This window comes from Lissotriton vulgaris, chromosome 10 (genome assembly GCF_964263255.1).
Source record: "Lissotriton vulgaris chromosome 10, aLisVul1.2, whole genome shotgun sequence".
In the NCBI taxonomy this organism is placed as follows: domain Eukaryota; kingdom Metazoa; phylum Chordata; class Amphibia; order Caudata; family Salamandridae; genus Lissotriton; species Lissotriton vulgaris.
In genome coordinates, this window is record NC_141698.1 from 915,490,714 (window position 1) to 915,513,263 (window position 22,550).

Sequence of the window (22,550 nt, forward strand, 5' to 3'; positions counted from 1 at the left end):
GCAGCATTGTTAAAATGGGGCACCCCGAGCCTTGCTGGATCTGCGTCGCGCTTGCGACGCAACTCCAGCATTGCGCCACATTTCCGGCACAGATGCGTGACGCATCTGTGCCGTTTTTGCACCATGGTGCGCCGCATTATAAATGAGGCGCACCATGGCTGGCGGAGCTGTGGCGCACTGTGGCGCATGTTAACTGGCGCATCCCTGGGGATGCGTCAGTTAACATAAATCTGCCCCCAGGTGTTTTTGAAAAAATGAACAATTTCAGAAACATTTTTTAGTAGCAGACAGTGGTCCGAGGGATCAATGCCTTCTCCTAAAAATCTTTTTTGTCTACATTGACGAAGGGGAAGGAGTCTCTTAGCACCCCTTTGTGTTTATTAATGGCTTGCCACCTCCTTTGAGCAGGTGGTAAAATATTAATGTTTTAAGACATATATCTAAATCACAAAATATTACTGCATCTTAAGGAATAGGTATCTGGAAGAAATGCCTTTAACATTCCCCTTCCAAATATTGATTTGGTATGTATTGCCAAACCCAAATGGCAAATCAATAACTTGTTACCAAATATGTCTTAGGGTTTTGTGAATATGAAAATGACATTTTTTGGTTGTAAGGGCCCGATTTTATGAATCAGATTCTTTCTGATGGTAAAATAGCTTTGAGGGCCTTAATCTTTTCAATTAATCTGAAAAAGTATGCCTTTTGAAACGGCTTGAATCTCTGACATTAAGGGATGGCAATTTTAGTAAATCACAGTTGCTCATGTTTGAAACAAGGTCAAGAGAATGTCAATACAAGCAGAACATAAGAAAATAAATCTCCACATAAAGATAAGATAACGTTGCACAGTGGGCAGAGGCATTGGCCTAACAGCTAGGGCGGTCGACCTCGAATCTGGGGAACTGGGTTCGAGACTCTCAATGACCCTGTGATTCTGGGCAAATCTCTTTATCTCCCAGTGGCTAACAAAAATGCATGTGACCTCATGCAATGCAACTGGTGCTATGTAAAGCGCTCTGAGGTCGAGTTTGAGCTATATAAAACTCTGGGGAAAAAATCAAGTATAAAAGCAAGGACAGACAATAAAAAAAACACCCATAAAAAAAGTTCTAATAAAGTAGTCTAAACAAACAACAGTAGCTTACCCAATAATGGCAACAGTGAAACAGTGCAGTAGTGACTCAACCGATCACCTTTTTCTCTGGAACGATTTCTAGTCATAAGAACAATGAAACTAAATAATTTTAACAGAATGTATTGAATAGTTTAACAGGTATGAAGCAGTAATATAGAACTTAGAATCACAAAGGCAACTCCATTTCAAGAGTGATCCAAATATGCAGTAAATTCTTCTGGAGAAGAAAAGTATTTAGTGTTACCCTTCAATGTGAATTTCCATAAAAGTTTCATCCTGAGTAAAATACTCAGGATCCTAAACTTGGTTTAATGGTATGAATTTCTCTGTGAGGGTTAACAGTATCTTTAGTAAAAGTCTTAATGTATGAACATTTTTTATCCAAAAGTCGTTAATGATGGTGTCTCAAAAGCTGTTTATGAACTTAGGTGGTTTGTTCCAAGTGAAGATCTTTGTTTATTGGCATGAAGTGTAAAGACCAAAGGAATACAGTGAGCTTTACCCATTTGAAAGAGTTTGGTAAATTTTTACTTCAAATGACATGGAGTTAAATTTCTATTAAAATGTCTACATTCATTTTCTTTAGTGCCTTCTGTTACACCACATAGTCTAAAGTTATGGTGTCTATATATGAACTTTAAAACCAACAAGGGAGCGCCGAGATAAGATCTACCACAATTCTGATGGAAGAAATGGCATCTTTAGTACCTTTAACTTTTATTTCTAAATCAGAGACTCTCGAAGTGTCTACATTCATATCCCTTCTAAAAGCTCATATTTCCACTTTAATTTGATCAGTATTATCGTTAACAGCTCTAATCTCCGCTAATAAAATGTCCATGACAGAATTATCTCCACCAACAGGTTTCATTGTTGTTGGATTAAAAGGAGGAAGTGAACCATCATATTTGCCTTTTCAATGTTGCTGCTGCTCTCTGAAGGTTTGTTATGATGCACACTTCAATAAATGATATTTATGCCGTAACAACAATGGCCAATGCAAAAAGAACAATTGATGGACAGAATACAGAACAATGTCATACATTCAGCTCAGTACAGAAATCTGGGCCTAAATCCATCGTTTTTTCGCTTACTATGCCATTCCAGTTTGGACCGAGCCATATGCAAATCAGTCCTGACCCTGTGCCCAATGGGAAGAGTCCAGCCCGAACTACCAGTCCAGCAAATGAAGTGTGCGTTCCTCTGCACCTTTATATAGGTTACACTAGCAGATGAATTCAGCCATCAGTGCACAATGTGCAAGGTAGCTGAAAGTAAATTGGTTGCCGATTTCATCATGATTTATATGCCTAAAAGTGTAAATCTTACCATGCAACAAGTTAAGTAGATTTAATAAGAAGAAATGTCACTACCATTACTGAGTACGTCTTGCCTTTGCACAATGAGTTTTGGCATCAATCATTGAACATACAGAGTTTTTGTTGCATACACCCTACTATAGAATGCAATCAGCTAGCGTTAAAGGTCTACGCTGCTGTATTGTATTGTAGAAGAGATGTTTTTATTAGGAACTGCTGTAAAAGAGAGAACAAGTCACTTCTGTAAAATGCTTTTACAATGCTTCTAGGGACAGAGAAGAGAACTTAAAATGCTGGTATAAACAGTGACTGTCCAGGAGAATATGTATACTAGGGGAAGAGTGTGAAGTGTGCTGAAGAAGTCATTCAAATAACATAAATGGTAGATAACAGCATGCTTATATCCATCTGCTTATAATTTCATGTCATAAAGTCTGACAGAAGTCGTATTACTACAGTTTAGAACTAATATCTCTATCAAACAAGAAAATGTCACAGAACAATGAGCAAAGATAATGAATAACCTGTAAAATCCTTTACACATTAAAGTTCGGATATGCATTCAATAACTCAAACAAGAGACAAGACACCAGGAAAGAGACATGTGAATACACAGTGTGCTGAACGTGGGAATGGCAACAGCGCCATCTTCCGTAGCTTTTACAGATGCTGGCTAGGAAAATAAACTGCTTGTCAGACAAAACCATTGAGTACATAACCAAACAGCTACTGTGCTGACTAGTGAAGGGAACATCACTGCTATCTTTCCCACACAGATAAAAGGAATCACTTGGGTGTTCGTTCTCCACATATATCAGGCAAAGTAGGGAAAGGAGCTGAGAGAATGCCTACTGATCTGCCATCACCTGTTTCATGACCTCCTCGGAAGCAGCCACACATAGTAAGGGGCATATTTGTGAGGTCTTGCGCTGCCATAGTGTCTTTTTGTGTAAGGCTCCGGGTGCCCAAACTACAAAATCATATTTAGGAGGTCACTAAAGCCACTTTACGTGACTTCGAGCATTGCCTTACTCTGCGCTGGGGAGGCATTCCATGGACATTGCTGTAGTTCTGTAGTTTGAGGGTCTGTGGTTTGGTGGTTCCGAACCTGTTAAATAAAGGTCGTCGGAAACAGACGATTTTGGTGTCAGCGGACCGCAAATCACGAGTGTGGTGTGTACGAGTGTTTTTGTCTTAATCGATCAATGAGAACACTACGTATTCAGGGATTTCGTTTGAACCCTCAGGTTCCATTTTGTGGACGGCAGCCATTTTGTGTGGTTGCCCTCACATAGGCTGATGACTACGGCCGAGCGAGTCTTTGGGACACGTACACCTTAGCTGACTTCTGAATGACCTGGCCGAACTGACTCCTTGCCCGAGGCTGACCTCGCTGAGCCAGTTCCTTGTTAAGCAGCTGGTCAGATAAAGATCAAAGAGCAGGACATTGCTGAGCTTACAGTACACTGCACCCACCTTCTATCTTGCTTCTCATCTGTTTCTGCTCCTTCCTTTACAACATAATCACTGATTTGGGTTAAGGTTTTATGATGGGTTTGTCCGGCCTGATCGAACAGGAAAGTTAGAATTTGATTGGTCATTTCTGGTGGGCTGGACAACGGAAAATGGGATTGTCGTCATGCGCTACTTTTGAAATGTCACACTGTCATTGGTTAGTTTGTATGTAATCGATGCTACTTTGGAATGTGATTTTTGGCATAAAAGACCATGCTCTGCTCATTGAAATTGTGCAGTCTCTAGCGAACCACCTGTGTTGTGCTTCGTAGACCTCTGTTCCTGGTTGCAACCAATACACTTTGGTCTTTGACGTCATCGAGAAGTGTCCCGTGTCTCTGTTTGCCGAGGCAGGGGAATCCGAAGACTTCGAGCGTTTTCCCTGGCGCTGCTGGGTTCTAAAACCCGGTTCTTCATTGCTGTGGGTCTTCCCACGCAACACCCATGGATACCCAGAATTACAAAACCATGTAAACCTGGGAATGCGCCAAAACATTACACCTCCCATAGAGAGGCGCAGCGAGAAGAAATAACTTTATTTCTCTTATTGTTTACAGAACACATAGAAAGAGGAAACAGCCTCCCATGATTCTTTTTGTGGAGGAAGGTGCCCCTTCCTGTACAAAAACAATCCCGTCGTCAACACAGGCCCCCTTGCACCATGGTGCAATGGTGCTTGCATTGGCGCTAGGCTGCCCAAATGCCGCCAGCTCAAGGGGAAAGGAAAGGACAGTAATGCACTGTATTGGATAAATATGTTGCATTCCTGCCCTTTCACTTTGACATTGAGCAGCACAGCAGGGTGACTTGTTGCGCTGCCCTATGCTAAATCCCATTAAATGAAGACCTAAGCGTGCAGGGGCTCATGAATGTCAGGGCAGAATGTACTTCCTTCTTCTTCAGCTCTTTGCCCACTTTGCCCTTAGCTCCCGGCTGAAAAGTGAAAGGAAATAAAAGACAATCCTGAATTGATATGTCACCTACTTCACGTAAATCATAAAACAATGTAATAGTATTACATTTTACAGAGTGGTAATGTCACATAACTCACTCCCATTTACAATGAAAGCTTCTAAAATCAAGTTGCCACTTTAAATATTAGGTGACTATGGTTATAAAAAATACAAAACAAGCACACAATATTTTGATACTTTATACAAATAATTTTAAGTATGATAGATACCAAAGCATAAGTATCGCCTCAGCATGTGAAATGCCTAGTCGTACTAAGACAATGTCTCCCTAACATTCTCTTAAGATACCCAGACATGGCCAGACATGGATCCCTTGGTCACTTTGCCACTGCATCCAAGCGAGCCTGGCTGATGAGCGGTTTTACCCCAAAACCGGTCCCAGGATGCTTGTTTCTTGGGTCTGAGTGTGTCTGTGAGTGGGTGCATGAGTGCCTGAGTAGGACATTGAAAAGGTGTATGAATGTCTGAGTGGGTTTCTGAGGGGGTGCATGAGAGCATGAGTGTATCAGTGGGTGTGTGAGCAGGTGCAAGAATGTCTGAGTGGGTGCATGAGTGTCTGAGTTGGACTATGACTGGGTGCATGAATGTCTGAGTGGGTCTGTGAGTGGGTACAAGAGTGGCTGAGTGAGTCTGTGAGTGAGCACATAAGTATATGAGTGGGTATTTCAGTGTCTGAATGGTTCTGTGAGTGCGTTTGTATGTGTCTTAGTGAGTCTGCCTGTGAGTGTGTGAGTATCTGAGTAGGGCTGTGAGTGTGTGCATGAGTATCTCAGTAGGTCCGTTAGTGTCTACATGAGTGTCTGAGTTAATCTGTGAGTGGGTGCATGAGTCTCTGAATATTTATATATATGTATTTTTTTTAATTTCAGCAGAATTCACAAATCCACTGCCAAGTTATATGGGGGCCACCCTGAGCATTGTGACAGATTAGCGAATTCTCGCATATGGGAAAAAATATGTTTCTGCGCATTTTCTACTCCATCAGGGGTCCCTCACAGACTCCTACATTGCTCTCAGGAGTTCAGGGTACCTCTACCCTGCCCCTTCTACTATATTTCATCTTTCTACTCAGGATTCAGCCAGGCAATCACTGCATGCCTGTTGATGCGTGAGTTCTCAAAGCACCGCAAGGGTTCCTCAAAGGATTGGTACCCACAGATATTTGAACTATTTAATGGATTTACAAATAATTAGAAAAAAGGTCACTTTCTGGCCAAGGCCTAGTTTTCTGAAAATTTTTGTAGAATTCCGTCCAGCAGTTCGGGCTGTAGTCATGTCTAAAATCTCAATAGGAATTAAAATGAGAAACTTACTTTTTCTACCACTTCCCTTTTTGTCGGCCCCCACATGACAGATGACGTCAGCATGTTTCATTCTCTACTAGAGAGAGTACGGCAATTCATAAATGATTTTCCTATGGAAACCAGGTCCTAACTGTAACTAGCGACTGGTATTTCTGAAAGCATGGCAAATAATATAGGCCCAAATTTATCATTTTTGTATGCAGCAAGCCACCTTGCTGCACTGTGTGATAGGAAAAGTGCTGGATTGTTCTGTACTTAAAAATGGCTGAGGTATGCAGCAGACCAGGCAGCCCCACCACTTTAATCAGTGTAAGCTAGATACTCACTAAAAGATAACCTTTGCTCACCCTCTGGTATCTTGGCACAGAGCATTCAGTCTTATCTAAGGGCAATGTGTAAAGTATTTGTGCAACACATGCACACACAGTAACGCAATGAATACACTACACAACATCTCCATTGAGGTGTATAACAATAGAGAATATTTATATGAGTAGAACAAGACCACAATGACATAAATCATCCAATCAGTAGAGGTCACAATATGAATTTTTAAAGATTACATGCAGAAATAGTGCTTAGAAGTCAATTGCAGTCAAAATATTACTTGAGGTTGCGAGATACCATTCCAAATATAAAGTTTGGGGTGACCACTATAGAAGACAGGATGGCTACAGGACCCATGCCAGGCCCACTGAAAAAGAACCTTGGATGGATCATGCGTCAATGCTGAGGACACAATGCATCAATCTTTTTCACACAGTAGGGTTGCGTCATTGTTTTTGTGCTTCGCTGAAGTTAAGGCAATGCGTCGACGTTGATTCACGAGGAGCGTCGTCATTTGGCAGCGTAGGCTGTAGAACCACCACTGTTCAACAGCCTCTGTGTTGGCGATCCACTGGTTCAAACGGGCGCAGCGGTGACATTGCATCTGTTTTGTAGCAAAAGAGCTGCAGAACCCCCTTCTGAGGTACAGAACCTGTAGAGGGCACCCCAGGCAAGGCTAGGACTCAGAAAAGGCACAAGCAGAATTGCAGGATGTCTTTTGTGTCCCTGAGACATCAGAAAACAGGAGGCAAGCCTGCAAGCCTTTGGAGACCACTTCATGGGAAGGCATAGTCCAGATCTCCTTCAGCAGAGTCAGGGAGAAACAGGCAGCAGGGCAACAATCAGAAAAGCAGTCCTTCCAGAAACATAGTCCAGTTGAGTCCTTTAACCAGGACAGCAGTCCTGATATTCAGTTCAAGATCCAGAAGTGTCTGCTTTTAGGGGTCAAAGACCCAGTACTTATACACCAAAAGTAGCTTCGATGTATGGTGTGACTTCATATCAGCTCTCTGAAGTGCACATGCATCCTTTTCCACCCAATCCTGTTTGCCAGGCTCTGTACTATGCCCAGGAAGACCCATCAGTGGTAAGATAAGTGTTCAGATGGTAAGATAAGTGGTAAGAGGTAAGATATGTGTTCAGTGGTAAGATAAGTGTTCAGATTGCAGATGAGCCTCTGCCTTCCTGTGTTTGTTGCTGTCTAGAGGGAATGCACAAAGGTAGCTGCCACTCAACCCAAATGTGTATTGGAGACAGTTTGTCAGACACATAGAGCAGAGCAATGTCCACTTTTTAAGAATGAAGGTAACACCACACACAGATGTTGGTCCCAGGCTCACTGTGCCAGGGGATTTAAGCTAGCCTGAGTAGTGAGGGGGTGATACTCAGAAACTGGTCCCAGGATTCTAGTTTCTCATCAAGTGAGGACCTGGCTGAGCAGTTCAGGCTGGACAGTTCCCATGAGGAGCAGGGTCAAGACTGATTTGTATATGACTGGGTGTAAACTGGGGTGGGATGGTGAGTAAAAGAATGATGGGTTTAACCCAGGTCTCTTGGCTGGGGTAAATGTTTGATTTCTTCTACATTAGGTCCATCATCTGTGTGTCTTTTGCTTTCTTGCTTTAAGTGCCACACTTTGCCAGTTCTATCTGGTTATCTTTTTTACATTATTTGTGGATCCCGAGTAGGTGGTAACGCAGACCAATGGCATGTCTTTGTTCTTAGCTTTAGGTGTCAGTAAGCATTCTATGGGGGTGTACCAGGCCCTCTTCATTGCTCTTTTGGTTAGTTTCCTCGGATAGTTTCGTGCCACCAGTTTTTCCAATAGGATTGTTGCATGCTTGAAATAATCCTCTTTTTTTGAACAATTTATTCTTATACGAAGAAATTGTCCATATGGCAAATTATCTTTCAAATTTCTCTGGTGGAAACTGGAATAATGTAGTAAAGTATTTCGATCTGTATCCTTTGTGAAGAGTGTGGTAAATAGCTTCCCATTCTCATGTTGGATTTTCAAGTATGATTTGCTTGATGTCAAAGTGAACTGTATGTGTGGACTGCGTTGGTTTAGCCAGGTGTAAAATTAATTCAATGATTCTGATGACCCGCTCCACAGCATTGTGATGCCATCTATATATCGATGCCAAGATTTTATATGGCCATCAAAGGGGTTGTTACTGTAGATCCATCTTTCTTCATACAAAGCAATTTACATTATGGCCATTTCTGGCGCAAAAGGACACTCCATTGCAGTACCTTTTGTCTGAAGGTACTGCTGCCCATTGAATTAGAAGAAATTGCAGTTCAAACAGATCTTTCCAATTTCTATTATGTATTATGTATGATGTCGGAATTTCGGAATTTCGTGTGATCAAGACCCTGAGAATGTGAGCCCACAATTCCATATTACTCAGATAAAGATCAGGGGGTATACCGTCAGGTCCAGGTGCTTTATTTTTAGTTAGCCCTAAGATTGCCAATTCCACTTCTGTCATGGAAAAATCTAGCCGTGCAGTCAATTTTGACCTCTGCCCTTCATCGTGAATTATTTTCCCTGTGTGGTTATACAAACTCTGGAAATGGGTATGCCACTGTTCTGGTAGGATGGTATTCAGAATTTGTGGTGCGCTTGGGTCCTGGAAGCACAGCTTATTTATAACTTTCCAGAACCCAGACAGATCTCCTCTTTCTGCCGCCTCCCTTAGGTCCTCCCAGGCTTGTCTTTGAAGACTTTCTTTGCGGGATTTCAGGGCCTTTTTATATTTCGATCTACAATGGGCAATTCGGATGTTATCCCTAGGGCACTGTTTTAGGATATATTTAAGATCTTTATGTGCCTTGATACAATCTTTGTCAAACCAACGAGATGTAATGACTGTTTCGCTTCTTTTAGTGGTCTTTAATAGGCCGTCAACAAGACGTGCTTTTTCTTCAAATGCGATGACCACCATTACTCCCTCGTTGTTTTGATCGAGGCATACATTTATAGCATCTAGCCCTGCTGTTACGAGACTCCTGTAAAACGTATCTCCGTCTATCTTGGCCCATCTAAGCCTCCTCCCCATATCTACCATCTTTTCTATTGAATATACTCTGCTTGGTGGTTTCTTAAAATTTAGACATTTTATTTCCATAACCAAAGGGTTATGGTCACTAAAAATACTATTTTTGATTGCCGTGCTATTAATCCAGTTTCTAAGTGTGGGAGAAACCATGATGAAATATATGTATGAGTGGCAGCCTCTTCCCTTAAAGGTTGGGTTAGGTTCCCCACTACTGCCTAACTCGATCAAGTCCATTGTGTGCACCAAATTGTGCCTTTTTGTCACCTTGTCTATTTCCCACCCCTCTACGGAGTGTACAAAGTGTGGTCCTTTTGCCACTGTGCACCGTGACCAGTCCTTACTTAATGGTCTCAAATTCCCACAGAGGTGACAATTAAAATCCCCTGTGAGGAAGACACGCGAGGAAGCTGCTACATTTATTAGCGATAACTGAGCATCTAGGCGGGAATCCAATTCTTTTATTATGTTTCCTCTACTATTTGTGCCTACCGCATTATACCAATTTACCAATAAAATATTAGTTCCTTTGGAATGGAAGCCTATCGCCTGCATGTTTTTTGAATTCCAATTGTGATTGAACCATGCCCCTTGTATGCGGAGGTCTACATAAATTAGTATGCCTCCATCGCTCTCCCTGATGAGGACCTTACAGCAGGGACTGGAAAGCATGTAAACCCCTCTATGATATACTGATTGGGATCAATCACCCAAGTCTCCTGCAGAAATATAATGTGGAAGCTGGTGATATACTGTCTCCATTCCTGGCAATCATATTTGGCCGCTAAACCTGCTATATTCCAGGATATAACTCTTAGTCCGTCCTGACTGACCGACATATTTGCTCCATCCCCTGATGAACGAGTTTTCCTACCCTCCCCAGCTATTATTATATTGTCATTTAGTGCAACTATATTTTCTGCATTTGGCCTTACTAATTTATCTGGGGATGATGTAACCCTCATATCTTTTCTACGTGCCTTGAGCTGTATGCGCTGTATCCCCCCTTGTTGCTCTAGGACATCCTTCTTACTGGCTCCCCTGCTGCTGCTGCTTTCTTCGGGGGGTGGTGGATATTTTGTTTCCCAGCCATGTGGACCCTTTACCAAGTAATTCCCTTGCAGATTGATGCCGACAAATTACATCACAGGCGAGTCAGTCCACCTCATCCAATACACAGAACCTATTCCAATGGGCATGCAGTGAGATAGCAGGATCGTATACAAATATACCCTCCCCAGGTGCTCGCCACTGTTGCACTCTGTTCTGGGGGCCATGATGATGATAAATAAGCATGGGCGAATTTTGCGAATTCGCAATTCGCGAATTTGCGAATTCGCGATCCGCAAAATCCGCGAATTTGCAGATTCGTGGATTTTGCGAATTGTGTGGGTAAAGGCCGGGCGGAAAAATGGTGCACATCGCTAGTGAGAGGGGCAGGGCCAAATGGGCGAGGCTTATATGCGAGTTCACATGCCTCTTGTGTGTATAAAAGGACAGGCACGGATTAGAGAAGCTCGTGGCCACAGGAACTGCACAGGGATTGAGCTCGTGAAAGTCAATAATGCAAAGGCCTCCATCAAGAATCATAGCTATTTTTCGACGATAGATATGGGGAGAACGCACACCTGCCCAGCCTCGACAAAACTCAAATTTTTTAGGGGCTGATTAACTTTGCCATCACACCGAAGAGCACCGGGGTCCCTCGAGTGAGCTGTCCTTCATAGTGGGTAAAGGGCTGGAAAACGGTGCACATCGCTAGTGTGAGGGGCAGGGCCAAACGGGCGAGCCTTATATGCGAGTTCACATGCCTCTTGTGTGCATAAAAGGACAGGCACGGATCAGAGAAGCTCGTGGTCACAGGAACTGCACAGGGATTGAGCTCGTGAAAGTCAATAATGCAAAGGCCTCCATCAAGCATCATAGCTAATTTTCGACGATAGATATGGGGAGAACGCACACCTGCCCAACCTCGACAAAACTCACATTTTTGTCCTATAACTATTTTAGGATGGCGCCGGCAAGCTGCCAGCACATCCTAAAATAGTTACTAAATTAGCTTCATCAGGAAGCACTAATAGATAAAATAAAGAAGGTGCTCGAGCACCTGCTTTATTTTATCTATTAGTGCTTCCTGTTGAAGCTAACTTAGTAACTATTTTAGGATGGCGCTGGCAGCTTGCCGGCGCCATCCTAAAATAGTTACAAGTTCAACAGGCTTGAACTTTTCCCCCCAAATCCGCCGCTCGCGGATTTCGCGGATTTTCAGTAAATTCGCGGGAGTTTGCGGATCGTGGATTTACCGAAAATCCGCGAAATCCGAGAGCGGAACGGATTTTGCGCACATGCTTAATGATAAAACCTGCTGGCATGGACCCTATTTGTATACGCTGGTCTCTGGGGTATGGTGGGATAGAAATAGGATAGATGCAGTGGATATATTTGAGTGTTTGAGCTGCTTAAGGGGGCATTGTATATATAATTCACTGCAGAGGTGTCCCTGAAATGTATTATTATAATGTCTCCTGCCATCGTTTTTGCTCCTTTCCCAATCCACTCCCCTCTTCTGACGGCGAGTATTTCCCCTGAGATATTTGGGGGTAACGGCCTATTTGCCTGTAGCCATTGCACACACTTATTTTTCAACTCAAAATGGTTTTCTCTTTTCCCTTCCTTTAGGGGCGGAACCCCGTTAGTACTACAACAAAGGGCAGGGCTTCCTGGGGAGATTTATAGTTGGGAAGCGAACTGGGCCTGGTTTGTCTGTTACATTTGTTGGCAGGGTATTTTTTGTCACATTATTACTCTCCTTCGGGTTAGGGCCTATTTTACCATTTGCAGCTATAGGGTTTCCCGCTCCCTGGTTGATGTGATCATGAGGGGTAGTGATGGAGGGGTAGTGATGGTAGGGCAAGAGGATAAGGGAGCTCTGGGGCCTTATTTATGAAGGACTTGTGCCGCCGGTGCGTCACTTTTAACATGGGAAAAAGTGACGCACCGGCAGCGCAAGTCCTTCATAAATAAGGCCCCTGGTGTTTTTTGAAGTGATAAGTTGTGTTCCCATCTTATTATTTATTGTAGAGGGATTAACAACTGGTGCCACCTTATCCTTATGTGTGTTATTTGGTGTATCCCTTTCCTGCTCGGCCGAAGCTAGAGTTCCGGCGGGAGCCACCGGCTTTGCCGTTCCTACCCCCATGTTATTTATTATAGAGGTTAGTCTATCAATCTTTGACATCAGGGGTTTGATATGAGTAATGATAGTTTCTTCCAGACCTGCCTTTAAGTTGGCTACCATGTTTGCCACCCAACAGGGTATGCCTGGTGTAGTATTAGGTGTTGGTGTCACCAGGTTATGATTTACAGTATGATTTTTCCCCTTTTTCTTATTTACTGAGGTTTCTTTATTCCTTCTCGGACCTGTATTGCTTAATCTCGGTTTTTCTGGAGCGAGGGGGGGTTAGATCTATAGGAATGTCCTCAGCCACTCTAGGGGTCCCTGTGGGTGCCTGTGTGCAGGGGAGCTCCGCGTAAGAAGACGTAAAGTAGAAGCTTGTGTCCGGGAGATCTGTTACAGCCACTGAGAGGTCCTCTCCTAAATCTTGGATGGTTATAGTCGGTGGAAGTGAGAGCCTCCTTTCAGTGTTGACAATTGCCGTAGCTACTGCCCCTATGGTTTGTTGTAACATCTTATCTATTGCTGTTAGTGTAGGTTGGGGCTGTGGTATGGCGGCCTTCTGTCTGGTGTTTGAGCGCAGTGTAGGCATCTTAGAAATTTTGGTCACCTTCCTCATTATTTTATGAATAGTACTTGTCAGATTTAAGGGGTATTCTCACCAACTGAAGAGTATATCTTTCTGACTTTAGAGAACCAGGCAATATCAACAGAAACTTTTAGGGGCACGGGGTTTATGACATTGTTAGTAATACCTTTAAATAAATATGTTGTCCTCACAGCGGTCCGTTGGTGAAAAATGAAGGGGTGTCCCAGCCCAGCCTCCTATGGCCTTGGAGGGCCGTAGAGGGCCCCGGCGCTCCCGCGCGCTCCCGCAACGCGGGTGTGGAACCTAGATTTTATGCACCGCCTGGCGAGCTGCTTCGGGATGTCGCTTCCGGTCCAGGGGCAAGGGCAGCTGGGAAGGGTAGTTCTTTGGGCCCTCTCGCTTTCCCCTGCTCAGCGGCTGCTGTTGGACTGCAGCGGCGAAGGGAGAGCGGAACACCAGCACTGGTCCAAGATCCGGTAAACTGTAACGGTGAGCCAGCAGACAGAACTAATTTGGTGTGCCCCCCGCTCAACCGATGTGGAGCCTAGATTTTATGCGCCGCCTGGCGCGCTACTTCGGGATGTCGCTTCCGGTCCAGGGGCAAGGGCAGCTGAGAAGGGTAGTTCTTTTAGCCCTCTCACTCTCCCCTGCTTAGCGGCTGCTGTTGGACTGCAGCAGCGAAGGGAGAGCGGAACACCAGCACTGGTCCAAGATCCGGTAAACTGTAACGGTGAGCCAACAGACAGAACTGATTCAGTGCCTATTATTTTACAGACTCCTCCCTTCTGTGCCTGCATCATGTCAAGAACAATTTTATTTTGTAGGGAAACTAATCTAACAGCCTGAAGTTCTACTCTAATATTTTCTAGTACACCTGCTGTTTCATTTATGTTGGCATCTAGTAGTCAGTTTAACCTACTTATATTCATGGAGTTAATTGGTGGACCAACCCATGGTACCATTCCTTTAAATATATCACCTGCTATAACCGAAGCTGTATCTCTGTATTTCACACTTCTTTTACCCTTAAAGTGTTGCTTGCCTTTGAAATTCCTTTTCTACATCATTTATGTCTTTTATTGCTATAGCAGGCAAAACGAAAACCCAAGTGACAACAAGCACGCCAGTCTGTCGGAAGCCAGGTATAAGCATTTTCTCCACAAATAAAATGAATTTAGTCACCTATATAAAGTGAAATGTATTTTATCTTTATCAGTTATCTTATTGAATGTCATATTGCAATTTGTACTATGGCGTACCTGATAGATATGAGTAAAGAAATTCAAAAGGAGAAACCCTTTCAAAGAAAAGGGATAGGGTTTTAGGCACTCTAAGAAAACAACAGTTCCCTTTTCTTAAGTTTTATAGAGGTATCGAAACCGCTAAGGGATTTTTAATTACCACTTTCAAGGATAAACCGTATGTTGTATCCAGAGTTGCAGAGAGATTGACAAATTTACAAATAAAACATTTTCAAAAGCAATCTATCAAAGACATTTAGGACCCAAAAGCACAAATAATGCATTCAAAGTTCTTTCATAAAGCTGGATTGATGAGAAAATTCACATTCACAGGAGAGTTTTAAAAAAAAAAAAATTTCTTTATTTAGTGATATGACCGACCATTTGAATTTAAAAACAGAGTACTTTAAATTTATTCAATAATCACATTAAAATTAAAAATACAAAAACATGAAATGTGTCGACGCGGCGTTTCGGTGATGTAAGTTGTCACCTTCTTCAGGACAAGATTTCAATTTAAAATCACTATAAAATTAAAAATACAAGATTTACAGTTACTTCATATCTCCAGTGCAAAGAATTATATTTAAAAAACATTTTTAAAAAAAACATTTTCCAACCAAATGGTACGGCACTTCCTATATAAATCACATATGATCTATTAATTTATTAGACATGTGCATCCTGATCAATCTTTTAGTTATTCTCAAAGGGGTCTTGGTATCAAAGAACAGATATTTTGGGGTCAAAAACAGATATTTCGGGGGCAAACCACATTCATAAAACCATTGACAGATATGTGAAACATTTGTGAATCTTGCAACCTGCTACGGTTTGACCTTGTTTGGTATCCCTCTGTAAAAAACCTTTATGCATTCTTGACACCATTGGAAGTTGTCTATTCAAAATGAGAAACCCCCATTTTAATTGGGTGGCTTTTCCGTGCTATTGGGTTTTACTGACTCAAAAGGACCTCCTGCCCGTTATGTCTATCCATTGACGTCTCATCTCATATTGTATTTAGATGCTTCTTTAATTACGTGAAACTTAATAATATTGTACATACCTACTTAGTAGTTCAACAATCGCTTTTATCAATGGGCGATTTCCGGAATTTTTACAACTTTAATTCAGATTCTGCAATTAAAACACGAGTGTCATGCATTTATTCAAGTCTTTATCATTATTCAAAACGTCATTTAATCGCCTGTTTATAACTACCTTGTTTCTATGTCTTTCATAAGGGTAGAGGTTTCAATTTGTTGTTCCCCTTGAAGTTCTTTGAATCAAAGGTCGTGTTTTCTGTATTGTAAAAAGATATTTCATTCTCATTACTCTTTTATAAATGCCTCATATCTTTGTTCATTTTTAGTAAACGAGAATTAAAGGAACAGTTAGGGTGAGATTATCTTCATTCTTTTAAGTCCTTTGTTACAACTAAGGAGATATATCCCTCATGTGTCTACCGTTACATTGTGTGGTTCATCTATACTTTTACAGCCTATATTGTCTTCAAACGTACTAGTTTTATTAAGGGCTTATTTACCTGGATCATTTTATTGCGATCCTAGAGTGGACGGTCGTTTTAACTTCTTGCCCAGCCGTACTGTAGGGCGTATCCCTAAAAGAATATGCGAGGATATATTACAACTCCGCAGATTTGTCTCAGTTTACAAAAAAAACCTTATTTAGTTATCGTGACTTTCTTACCTTGCAGCTGTTTGTTATATTTATCTGTATGCTCGCACTTTTTCTTGGTTGGCAGCTTGTTCTTAAAACCTTGAACACTCTTGGGCTTCTGGTACAAGGGTTTTAAAGATAGAAAAAAATCTTTTTATTCTCAACTCTAATTTGCTTAAGGCAGTAGAGTACAAGAGCAGAATCCTCTACTATTTAGAGGGTTTTTTTTAGGATCTCCGTACTTACTATTTTAAGAGGTTCTTCTTGCGTCTCGGGTGGGCACCTACAACGACCGTCTTTCCGGGCTGGAATGGCTTGGCTAGAGTCATGTCTGTTTATATACTCTTCTTAATTGCTAAATTGAACACATGTAATGTTGTGCACCTGTGCGTTATGAGCGGTTGTGCTCGTGTAGAGCAAAACAGCGGCGGCCATCTTTTAGTTCCTCCCTACTAGTTACTGGGATATCCTGGTTTCACTAGATGTTATAAATTCTAACTTTTGTGTTGTTCGAATGTCTGTATAACCGTTACCTTCATTTGATTAAACTTTCTAGTATCATTTTTTGGGGGATTTGGGTTTTGTGATCCGGGTTAGAATACCTTATGTTTAATGGATCGGGTTGCGATCACGTGTCCTATTTAAATGCCTAGTTGCTGCTCGTTGCGATGGCGGCCATCTTGGAACGCCTCTCAACCATGTGTATTTCCTATATATACCCAATCTTTGTATATGCGCTACTGTTCCTATGGTACCACATTAGTTTGATTATTCGATTCTTATGATCCTTTCGCCCTGTTCCTTTTCGACCATGCTCATGTATAGCCCTTAGATGGTGGATTTCAGTGGGTTGTATTCGATACCGGTTTAATAACTACAGGCTTGCAGGAACTGACCCGCTCGAATCGTGTTTTGTGGGCGGCCATCTTATAGTGCAGTAGTCCAATTATTCGTTGTTTGACTTTAATGCAAGTATTTGTTATTTTTACATCAATTTTTGCATTGTTTACTGTTAAAGCGAACGGGTTTGCACTTGGTTGGCATTTTCTACTTACAGCAAATTAGTTCTACAATCTCTTGGGTTTTTAGAGAGGTTGATAGTTTTAAACCCATGTTTGGAAAATAAGTTTGCATCCCCATTCACTATTGCTGTATTATAGGGTAGTTTTACTTATGGAAAGAGTTTTTAAATTATTCTGTCCCATTCTTCCCGGCTGTTTAATCCATTTCTGAATGTGTTGAATTTGGACATGTAATACTGCTCTCTCTTTTTTCTTTTACTGTCCAAATCTCCACCACGATTGTTCAGTTTGGCAACTTCAACAATCCACCATTTAAGGTCCTCAACAGTATGTTTGGACTGTTCCCAGTGCTCAACTAAAGGTGCATTGGTTCGTTTAGTTCTAATTGAGGATTTATGCTCATTTAACCTAAGTCTCATCTCTCTTGCAGTTTCTCCTATGTACGCTTTTTGACAAGGGCGTTGTATCATGTAGACCACATTCTGGGTTCTACAGTTTACTAATTCCTTTTGGTGATGGGTGATTCCATTGTAATCTATTTTAGGACCTTTGGTTATCAAACTGCAATTTTTACATGCACCACAGGGGAAATTGCCAGCCGGCATTTTTCCGTCTATGGTTTCTATCCTTTTCCTTTTCATCTCGATAGGATATGTGTGTACTAAACAATTTTTAATTGTTCTGTTCCGTCGATATGCGAATATCGGTTTTGGAATGGGCATGGATCCTGCATTCTGAAGTAAATTCCAGTTCCTATTTATAAGGATCTTGACTTTATTGCTGATGTTTGAGAAGTTGATCACACAGACTAATTTTTGATCTTTTGTTGCAGTTTGAGATTTAGGTTCAAACAAACTCTCCCTATTAAAATATTTTGCTCTTTTATTAGCATTTTTAATCATCTTTTTTGGATAGCCCCTTTCTAAAAACTTATTAGTCAGGGTTTGAGCATGTTTTTCAAATTCCTCTCTATCCGTACAATTTCTTCTGACCCTTAAAAATTGGCCAAAAGGTATGTTGTTTTTTTGAGTTGCGGGGTGGTGGCTTTCAAAATGCAACATAGTGTTGCGATCGGTTGGTTTGCTAAAGAGTTCCACTCTCAGGGTTCCATCGACGGGTTTTATTCTAATGTCAAGAAAATCACAGCTTTGATTGCTGTAGGTGGACGTAAATTTCAAGTTTTTGTCTCCTAGGTTGATCCATTGGATGAACTCCTTTAGTTCATTTTCGCCCCCTGACCATATGCAAAACACATCATCAATGAAACGGACCCACATCCTTATGTTCTCAAAGAATGGGGCCATTTCATTGAATATGTGTGTATCTTCAAAGGCTGCTACATACAGGCAGGCAAGGCTCGGCGCACATGTAGCGCCCATGCTTGTGCCCTTTATTTGCTTGAACAACTCATCTTTGAATAGAAAAATACTATTGGTTAGGACTATCTCAATACAGTCCACTACAAATTGGCCATGTTCAGATAATTCATCATCTGTCCCTTTTAAAATCTTCTCTATCATAATTTTCGTATCGTTTTGTGGTATGTTTGTGTATAGTGCCTCTATGTCTAGAGTCACTAGCCACTCACTATCCACATTAAAGGGTTTATTCTCAATTTTTCTGATTGTGTCTGTAGTATCCCTGATGTAAACTTTTTGCTGAGTTACTAATGGTTGAATCAATTTGTCAGCATATTGGCTCAATGGTTCTGTTAAAGAGTTTAGACTCAAAACTATGGGTCGCATCGGTGGGTCTCTAATATCTTTGTGGACTTTTGGGAGGCCGTAGATGGCGGGTATAACCGGTGTGTCATTTAAAAAAAAATTAAATTCCTCCTGATTAATGACACCGTCTTCTAGGGCAAAATTGAGTCTCTCTCTTTTTTTTTTCTTTAAATCCGACCATTCTTGTCGATTCGAAGAGGCATAGTGAAGGGTATTTTTTAGCATCTCCTGCATTTTAAAATCGTATTTCTTGGTATCCATTATGACAATACTGCCCTCCTTATCACCAGGTTTTATTGTGATTTCCTTACATCCTTTCAGGGTTTCTAGGGCATCTTTATCTTTTTTAGTGAGATTGTATTTTATCCATGATTTTTGTTTCAATAGATCTTCTAATCCCTTCTCTATTACCTTTTCAAAGGTATCTACCTCTTTACTTACCATGGTGCCAGTGGGCATCCAGTTGGATTTGGGTCTAAGGCCTGATTTGTTGTCATTAACGGTTCTTTTTTTCCCTTCAAAGAATTTATTTAGCCTTATTTTCCTAAAAAAGCTTTTAATATCACGTTCTAGATTAAATTTGTCTACAGGTTCAGAAATTGCGTATCCAAGTCCCTTTTCTAAAAGTTTAATTTCCTCAATGTCTAGGTTTCTACTTGAAAGATTTATGACAGCAGCTTTAGGGTTCAGTCCCAGTTCTTTTGACTACGGGTTCTCATATAAGGACGTGCTTGCCCTTGGTTCTGGGGATAAAAGTTCCTTCCTCGTGCCCTCCCTCTTGGATTTTGATTCTGGTTGGATTTCCGCCTGTCTAAAAAAGGCAGGCTTTCTTTAATTGTTTTACTGCTATTCACCCCGTCCCTGAGGCCGGTGGTTTCTTGATTTGTTTCAGAATCAGATTCAGTGCTTGTGTAGGAGCTCTCAGAGAAAGTTACTCTTTTTCTTGAGCCATTTCGTCTGTTGGGTTGCCAGCTCTGTTTATATTGAAACTCCTCTTGCTGTTTTTCGTAATACTCTTTTTGGAGATAGGGATAAGTTAGTTCGGGCATATATTTGTCTACATCCTTTCTGAATTTATTACTCTTTTTATTTGTAAGGAAATCCCTGTAGCCATCTAGGTCTCCCTGGATTTCCTCTAACTTATTCTTTGCATCTTCCAGCGATGTATTATCTCTTAATTTTTTCTCCATTTCATCTATTTCTTGTTTTTCTATGATTAATGTTGCATGGGCTGTTTCAATAATTAATAGTAGCCAGTCCCTACTGCATCTATTTGCAATAAATGTCCATGTTTCAATAAATTTTTGGTTTTTGGTGAAAAGACTGGGTTCATTTCTTATTTGTAAACCTTTGGGGATGATTCCCTTTTTGCAGTACTCGATCAAGAAATCTGCATGTAACTCTGTTCGTATTATTTTCTTTTTTAAATTCCAGAGTTCTTTCCATTTTTCTTCCTCACTGTCCGATATTATGACGGTATTAGTCGTTTTATTTTGGCCATTTACTAGTTTATTAAACTGCTCTTCAGAAAAACTGAAGACCTTAAATTGGTCCATTAATTATTTTGGATCCTAGCACTATTATTAGTGCGCCTCTTATAAATTGTAGAGTTTACAATCAACACTCCTCAGTTAACAAACTGTGCTAGTACAAGTAAAGAAATTCAAAAGGAGAAACCCTTTCAAAGAAAAGGGATAGGGTTTTAGGCACTCTAAGAAAACAACAGTACCCTTTTCTTAAGTTTTATAGAGGTATCGAAACCGCTAAGGGATTTTTAATCACCACTTTCAAGGATAAACCGTATGTTGTATCCAGAGTTGCAGAGAGATTGACAAATTTACAAATAAAACATTTTCAAAAGCAAACTATCAAAGACATTTAGGACCCAAAAGCACAAATAATGCATTCAAAGTTCTTTCATAACGCTGGATTGATGAGAAAATTCACATTCACAGGAGAGTTTTTTTAAAAAAAAAAATTCTTTATTTAGTGATATGACCGACCATTTGAATTTAAAAACAGTATACTTTAAATTTATTCAATAATCACATTAAAACTTAAAAATACAAAAACATGAAATGTGTCGACGCGGCGTTTCGGTGATGTAAGTTGTCACCTTCTTCAGGACAAGATTTCAATTTAAAATCACTATAAAATTAAAAATACAAGATTTACAGTTACTTCATATCTCCAGTGCAAAGAATTATATTTAAAAAACATTTTTTTTAAAAACATTTTCCAACCAAATGGTACGGCACTTTCTATATAAATCACATATGATCTATTGATTTATTAGACATGTGCATCCTGATCAATCTTTTAGTTATTCTCAAAGGGGTCTTGGTATCAAAGAACAGATATTTTGGGGTCAAAAACAGATATTTCGGGGGCAAACCACATTCATAAAACAATTGACAGATATGTGAAACATTTATGAATCTTGCAATCTGCTACGGTTTGACCTTGTTTGGTATCCCTCTGTAAAAAACTTTTATGCATCCTTGACACCATTGGAAGTTGTCTATTCAAAATGAGAAACCCCCATTTTAATTGGGTGGCTTTTCCGTGCTATTGGGTTTTACTGACTCAAAAAGACCTCCTGCCCGTTATGTCTATCCATTGACGTCTCATCTCATATTGTATTTAGATGGTTCTTTAATTACGTGAAACTTAATAATATTGTACATACCTACTTAGTAGTTCAACAATCGCTTTTATCAATGGGCGATTTCCGGAATTTTTACAACTTTAATTCAGATTCTGCAATTAAAACACGAGTGTCATGCATTTATTCAAGTCTTTATCATTATTCAAAACGTCATTTAATCGCCTGTTTATAACTACCTTGTTTCTATGTCTTTCATAAGGGTAGAGGTTTCAATTTGTTGTTCCCCTTGAAGTTCTTTGAATCAAAGGTCGTGTTTTCTGTATTGTAAAAAGATATTTCATTCTCATTACTCTTTTATAAATGCCTCATATCTTTGTTCATTTTTAGTAAACGAGAATTAAAGGAACAGTTAGGGTGAGATTATCTTCATTCTTTTAAGTCCTTTGTTACAACTAAGGAGATATATCCCTCATGTGTCTACCGTTACATTGTGTGGTTCATCTATACTTTTACAGCCTATATTGTCTTCAAACGTACTAGTTTTATTAAGGGCTTATTTACCTGGATCATTTTATTGCGATCCTAGAGTGGACGGTCATTTTAACTTCTTGCCCAGCCGTACTGTAGGGCAGTATCCCTAAAAGAATATGCGAGGATGGATTACAACTCAACAGATTTGTCTCAGTTTACAAAAAAAACCTCATTTAGTTATCGTGACTTTCTTACCTTGCAGCTGTTTGTTATATTTATCTGTATGCTCGCACTATTTCTTGGTTGGCTTAAGAAAAGGGAACGGTTGTTTTCTTAGAGTACCTGATAGATACCCTTGTGTCTAATACAAATACTCCCTATTGCGTTGTGTTGTTTAT